This window comes from Lotus japonicus, chromosome 2 (assembly GCF_012489685.1).
Source record: "Lotus japonicus ecotype B-129 chromosome 2, LjGifu_v1.2".
NCBI classification, from domain to species: domain Eukaryota; kingdom Viridiplantae; phylum Streptophyta; class Magnoliopsida; order Fabales; family Fabaceae; genus Lotus; species Lotus japonicus.
This window is the reverse complement of record NC_080042.1, coordinates 25,370,087-25,376,278: the sequence shown is the minus strand read 5'-3', so window position 1 is coordinate 25,376,278 and position 6,192 is coordinate 25,370,087. Positions and strand designations below refer to the sequence as shown.

The following is a 6,192-nucleotide window of genomic DNA, read 5'->3' as shown; positions in this document are numbered from 1 at the left end:
TTTGGGGGTGGGGGAGAAGAGGAGAGTTTTCGTGAGGTGGTTTGCCAGAATCAGGTTGAGGTGCTATGTGTACAGGAAACCAAGGTCCAGAATGTTGATAGTAGACTTTGTGGTATGTTGTGGGGTGATTCCGAGTTCGACTGGAAGGCAGTTCCGTCAGTGAATAGAGCCGGTGGGTTACTGTGTGTTTGGAATTCTCAAGTGTTTGCATTAGAAGCTGTGTGGAAGGGCCTGGGTTTCTTGGTCTTGTTGGTGTTTGGAAGTCTAACCAACAACGTTGTGTCATTGTTAATATTTATTCTGCTTGTGACTTAGAGGGGAAGCGAGCTCTCTGGTCTGCGTTGGTTGAGTGGCGTGCAAATTGGTCAGATTTCTGCTTGGTGTCTTGCAGGTGATTTTAATGTTGTTCGGTATGAGGATGAAAGGAAGGGGATTGCAGGTGTGTTGCCATCACAAAGGAGGGAGATGGATGAGTTTTAACGTGTTTATTGCTGACATGGAGTTTAATGGATATCCCTTTAGCAGGCAGAAGGTTCACTTGGAGGAGGCCGAATAATCAAGCCAGAAGTAGGATTGATAGGTTCCTAATTTCTAATGATTGGGGCAACGTTTGGCCTAATTGCTCCCAATTGGTGCTAAACCGGGATATCTCTGATCATTGCCCTTTGCTGTTGCGGCAATCGTTCCATGATTGGGGCCCAAAGCCCTTCCGAGTGCTTAATTGTTGGCTTGAGGATCACAGGCTACCTTCCCTGGTGGCAAAGTCTTGGGCTGACATGCGTTTACATGGTTGGGGCGCCTATGTGCTTAAGGAAAAATTAAAAGGGCTTAAGGGTGCCTTGAAGACTTGGAACAAGCAGGTTTATGGGGATCTGAAAGTCAAGAGGGTGGAAATTGTTCAGCAGTTAAATTTCTTGGATGTCAAGGAGGAGGAAGATGGGTTGTCTCAGGGGGAGGAGGCTTTGAGGAATCAGTTACTGTCTGAGTTTTGGGCTGTCCTTAGGAGTCATGAATCTTTACTTTGTCAGAAGTCTAGGTCAAAGTGGATTTCTGAAGGAGACCAGAATACAGGTTTCTTCCATGCTACCATAAATTGGAAGAGGAGGGCGAATTCTGTAGTGGGTTTAATGGTGGATGGGTGTTGGGAAGAAGAGCCTGATAAGGTGAAGGGTGCAGTTCATGATTTTTTTGTGAATAAATTCAAGTCAGTGGCTTGCTTACGACCAAAACTTGATGGCGTTCAGTTTTAAGTCTTTATCTGCTGGTGATAATTTTGCTCTAGTAGCTCCCTTTGATGAGCTTGACATTAAAACGGCTGTGTGGGAGTGTGGGGGAAACAAGAGTCCGGGGCCTGATGGGTTCAATTTTAAATTCATTCAGAAGTTTTGGGATGTTATGAAAGGTGATTTGGTTAGAGCGGTGAAGGAGTTTTGGCGTAGGGGTGCCTGGCCTAGAGGTTGCAATGCTTCTTTTATTGTTTTGATCCCCAAGGTGTCATCCCCTCAGGTGCTTAATGACTTTAGACCTATCTCTTTAATTGGTTGTATTTATAAGGTGATCTCCAAATTATTAGCAATTAGATTGAAAGCTGTCATTGGGAAAGTGATTGATGATCGTCAGTTTGCATTCATTGGAGGCCGGAATATGTTGGATAGTGTTGTTGTGATCAATGAAGTTGTGCATGAGGCTAAGGTTAAGAGGCGACCGAGTATCATCTTCAAGGTTGACTTTGAAAAGGCTTATGATTCAGTTGATTGGGGGTTCTTGGAATACATGATGAATCGAATGGGGTTCTGTGCTAAATGGATTGCCTGGATTATGGGGTGTCTTGGTTCTGCATCTATTTCAGTTTTGGTCAATGGGAGCCCAACTGGGGAGTTCCAAATGGAGAAGGGTCTTAGGCAGGGTGATCCTTTGGCTCCTTTTCTGTTTTTGATTGTGGCGGAAGGTTTGACGGGGTTGTTCAGTAATGCTGTGAGTTTGGGGAAATTTAAGGGGATTGCAGTGGGCAAGGAGGGTGATTTGGTGGTTTCTTTGCTACAGTTTGCTGATGATACTGTTTTTGTGGGAGAGGCTTCTATTCAGAATTTGGTGGTTTTGAAAAGTGTCCTCCGGTGCTTTGAATTGGTTTCTGGCCTCAAGGGTGAATTTTCATAAAAGTAAATTGGCTTCTATTGCTACTTCCCCTGGTGTTGTTCAACAATTTGCTTCTTTTTTGAACTGCAAAGTTATGGCTATTCCTTTTGTGTATTTGGGCATCCCAGTTGGGGGAAGGGCTAACTGTGTCAAGACTTGGGACCCAGTAATTAAGAAATTGAGGGGCAGATTATCAAAGTGGAAGCAGAAGATGATTTCTTTTGGGGGTCGCATTTGTTTAATTAAAAGTGTGCTTTCTGCCTTACCACTGTTTTTTTTTATCTTTTTTCAAAATTCCAAAGGGTGTGGTGAAGGTGTGTGTTAGTATTATGCGCAATTTCCTGTGGGGAGGGGGTTCTGGAGATAAGCGCATTGCTTGGGTAAAGTGGGAGAAAATTTGTCTCCCCAAGGAGGAGGGTGGCTTGGGTGTGAAGGACCTGACTTTGTTTAACAGAGCTTTACTTGGTAAGTGGTTGTGGAGATGGAGGACAGAGCAAAATTCTCTCTGGTGTCGTGTTTTAAAAGCTAAGTACAAGGATGAGTTGTATGTAAAAGAATCTGCTTGGTGGCGTGATGTTAAGGATGCCTGTTGCCCGGACTTATTGAATTGGTTTGAGGAAGGGGTTAGTAAATCAGTGCGAGGGGGTGATAGTACTCAACTATGGCTTGAAGATTGGACTGGATCAGGGCAACTTAGGGATGTTTTTTATAGGCTTTATAATTTGTCTAAGCAAAAACGAGCTATGGTGCGTGACTGTGGGAGGTGGGAGCAGAGTGTATGGCACTGGTGTCTGTCATGGCGGCGTCCGTTAGGCGAGCGGGGAGCAATCTTGGCTTTTGTCTTTCTTACAAGTTCTTGATTCTGTCCCTCTTTCAGAAGGCACTTTGGATGGTTGGATTTGGCGACCAAGTCCAGATGGGAATTATTCAGTTAGCTCTGCTTATGCTTTTGTGCAGGCTCCTTTGCTGGGTGGCTCAGATTTGGCTTTTGGGCTTCTGTGGAAATCTTTTGCTCCTTCTAATGTTCAAGCTTTTGTTTGGAGGTGTCTCCATAATCGGATTCCAAGCATGGATAATTTGGTGAGACGTAGGGTTCTGTTAAATGCAGAAGCAGCTGCTTGCAGGTTTTGCTTGGGGGGTATGGAAACTGGCCACCATCTTCTACTGTCTTGTGCTTGCTCCTGGGGGTTGTGGAATCAATGCTACAAGTGGTTGGGGTTTCAAACGGTGCTCCCTGATTCAATTCGAGCTCATTTTTTGCAGTTTAAGTTTGGGTGGAATGAGTTTCAGCATTTAGGTATTTTGTCTATTTGGTTTGCCACAGTTTGGACAATTTGGGGGATTAGGAATGGTTTGATATTTAGAAGGGAACCAGTTTGTTGGACTTCTGCTTTGGAATTGGTCAAATGGAGATCTTGGCAGTGGAATAGAGCTAATATGAAGGGATTTTTGTTACTCTCTTTTCGAGTGGTCGACAAGTCCGGTGACGTGCGTGTGCTCTGTGTAATTGGTTTGTTTTTATTGGGGTTGGGCATGAGTTTTGTGGGTTGTTTTGTGTAGGTTGGGTTGTTTTGTTTGTCCTGGTTTTCATGCTCTTGGTATGCTCTAGTTGTCCATGCGTTTGGTATGCTGGTCTTCTAGAGTGCTTTAGTTTTTTGTTGTTCTTTTCCTCTTCTTTTGTATTTGGGTTTAGCACCCCTTGTGCTAAGTGTGAATACAATATTTGGCTTATCTAAAAAAAACAAAGTTGAAGACAAAAATAAAGTAATTGCACGCTTGTTTGCCGTTTTTTCGCAATTCATTATTTTTTTTTTTAATTTCTTAGTTTAACGCATATTATGTTTTAACCCGCATAACTTTACGGATGCGATCATACCAGCACTAATGCACCGGATCCCATCAGAACTCCGCAGTTAAGTGTGCTTGGGCGAGAGTAGTACTAGGATGGGTGACCTCCTGGGAAGTCCTCGTGTTGCATCCCCTTTTGCCGTTTTTTCGCAATTCCTTATTTTTTTTTTAATTTCTTAGAAGCCTCGGATGAATACGAAGTGAACTTCAAAGTTGAAGACAAAAATAAAGTAATTGCACGCTTGTTTGCCGTTTTTTCGCAATTCCTTATTTTTTTTTTAATTTCTTAGTTTAACGCATATTATGTTTTAACCCGCATAACTTTACGGATGCGATCATACCAGCACTAATGCACCGGATCCCATCAGAACTACGCAGTTAAGTGTGCTTGGGCGAGAGTAGTACTAGGATGGGTGACCTCCTTGGAAGTCCTCGTGTTGCATCCCCTTTTGCCGTTTTTTTCGCAATTCCTTATTTTTTTTTTTAATTCCTTAGAAGCCTCGGATGAATACGAAGTGAACTACAAAGTTGAAGACAAAAATAAAGTAATTGCACGCTTGTTTGCCGTTTTTTTCGCAATTCCTTATTTTATTTTTTTAATTTCTTAGTTTAACGCATATTATGTTTTAACCCGCATAACTTTACGGATGCGATCATACCAGCACTAATGCACCGGATCCCATCAGAACTCCGCAGTTAAGTTTGCTTGGGCGAGAGTAGTACTAGGATGGGTGACCTCCTGGGAAGTCCTCGTGTTGCATCCCCTTTTGCCGTTTTTTCGCAATTCCTTATTTTTTTTTTTTAATTTCTTAGAAGCCTCGGATGAATACGAAGTGAACTACAAAGTTGAAGACAAAAATAAAGTAATTGCACGCTTGTTTGCCGTTTTTTTCGCAATTCCTTATTTTTTTTTTAATTTCTTAGTTTAACGCATATTATGTTTTAACCCGCATAACTTTACGGATGTGATCATACCAGCACTAATGCACCGGATCCCATCAGAACTACGCAGTTAAGTGTGCTTGGGCGAGAGTAGTACTAGGATGGGTGACCTCCTTGGAAGTCCTCGTGTTGCATCCCCTTTTGCCGTTTTTTCGCAATTCCTTATTTTTTTTTTTAATTCCTTAGAAGCCTCGGATGAATACGAAGTGAACTACAAAGTTGAAGACAAAAATAAAGTAATTGCACGCTTGTTTGCCGTTTTTTCGCAATTCCTTATTTTTTTTTTTAATTTCTTAGTTTAACGCATATTATGTTTTAACCCGCATAACTTTACGGATGCGATCATACCAGCACTAATGCACCGGATCCCATCAGAACTCCGCAGTTAAGTTTGCTTGGGCGAGAGTAGTACTAGGATGGGTGACCTCCTGGGAAGTCCTCGTGTAGCATCCCCTTTTGCCGTTTTTTTCGCAATTCCTTATTTTTTTTTTTAATTCCTTAGAAGCCTCGGATGAATACGAAGTGAACTACAAAGTTGAAGACAAAAATAAAGTAATTGCACGCTTGTTTGCCGTTTTTTCGCAATTCCTTATTTTTTTTTTTAATTTCTTAGTTTAACGCATATTATGTTTTAACCCGCATAACTTTACGGATGCGATCATACCAGCACTAATGCACCGGATCCCATCAGAACTCCGCAGTTAAGTGTGCTTGGGCTAGAGTAGTACTAGGATGGGTGACCTCTTGGGAAGTCCTCGTGTTGCATCCCCTTTTGCCGTTTTTTCGCAATTCCTTATTTTTTTTTTTAATTTCTTAGAAGCCTCGGATGAATACGAAGTGAACTTCAAAGTTGAAGACAAAAATAAAGTAATTGCACGCTTGTTTGCCGTTTTTTTCGCAATTCCTTATTTTTTTTTTAATTTCTTAGTTTAACGCATATTATGTTTTAACCCGCATAACTTTACGGATGCGATCATACCAGCACTAATGCACCGGATCCCATCAGAACTCCGCAGTTAAGTTTGCTTGGGCGAGAGTAGTACTAGGATGGGTGACCTCCTGGGAAGTCCTCGTGTTGCATCCCCTTTTGCCGTTTTTTTCGCAATTCCTTATTTTTTTTTTTAATTTCTTAGAAGCCTCGGATGAATACGAAGTGAACTACAAAGTTGAAGACAAAAATAAAGTAATTGCACGCTTGTTTGCCGTTTTTTTCGCAATTCCTTATTTTTTTTTTAATTTCTTAGTTTAACGCATATTATGTTTTAA

At 41.8% G+C, this 6,192-nt stretch overlaps 7 non-coding genes across 7 annotated transcripts; all 7 read left to right on the top strand.

Annotated features, from left to right (window-relative positions):
* The first annotated feature begins 3,998 nt into the window (after window positions 1–3,998).
* On the top strand, window positions 3,999–4,117 carry LOC130742010 (5S ribosomal RNA). Its single transcript, XR_009020877.1, has one exon. It is a non-coding gene; the product is annotated as a 5S ribosomal RNA (ribosomal RNA).
* Window positions 4,118–4,311: 194 nt separating this feature from the next.
* Window positions 4,312–4,430, top strand: LOC130742119 (5S ribosomal RNA). Its single transcript, XR_009020985.1, has one exon. It is a non-coding gene; the product is annotated as a 5S ribosomal RNA (ribosomal RNA).
* A 199-nt stretch (window positions 4,431–4,629) lies between these two features.
* On the top strand, window positions 4,630–4,748 carry LOC130742058 (5S ribosomal RNA). Its single transcript, XR_009020925.1, has one exon. It is a non-coding gene; the product is annotated as a 5S ribosomal RNA (ribosomal RNA).
* Window positions 4,749–4,945: 197 nt separating this feature from the next.
* LOC130742152 (5S ribosomal RNA) lies at window positions 4,946–5,064 on the top strand. Its single transcript, XR_009021016.1, has one exon. It is a non-coding gene; the product is annotated as a 5S ribosomal RNA (ribosomal RNA).
* Window positions 5,065–5,260: 196 nt separating this feature from the next.
* LOC130742110 (5S ribosomal RNA) lies at window positions 5,261–5,379 on the top strand. Its single transcript, XR_009020977.1, has one exon. It is a non-coding gene; the product is annotated as a 5S ribosomal RNA (ribosomal RNA).
* Window positions 5,380–5,576: 197 nt separating this feature from the next.
* Window positions 5,577–5,695, top strand: LOC130742070 (5S ribosomal RNA). The gene has a single exon (XR_009020938.1). It is a non-coding gene; the product is annotated as a 5S ribosomal RNA (ribosomal RNA).
* Window positions 5,696–5,891: 196 nt separating this feature from the next.
* On the top strand, window positions 5,892–6,010 carry LOC130742056 (5S ribosomal RNA). The gene has a single exon (XR_009020923.1). It is a non-coding gene; the product is annotated as a 5S ribosomal RNA (ribosomal RNA).
* Window positions 6,011–6,192: the final 182 nt, after the last annotated feature.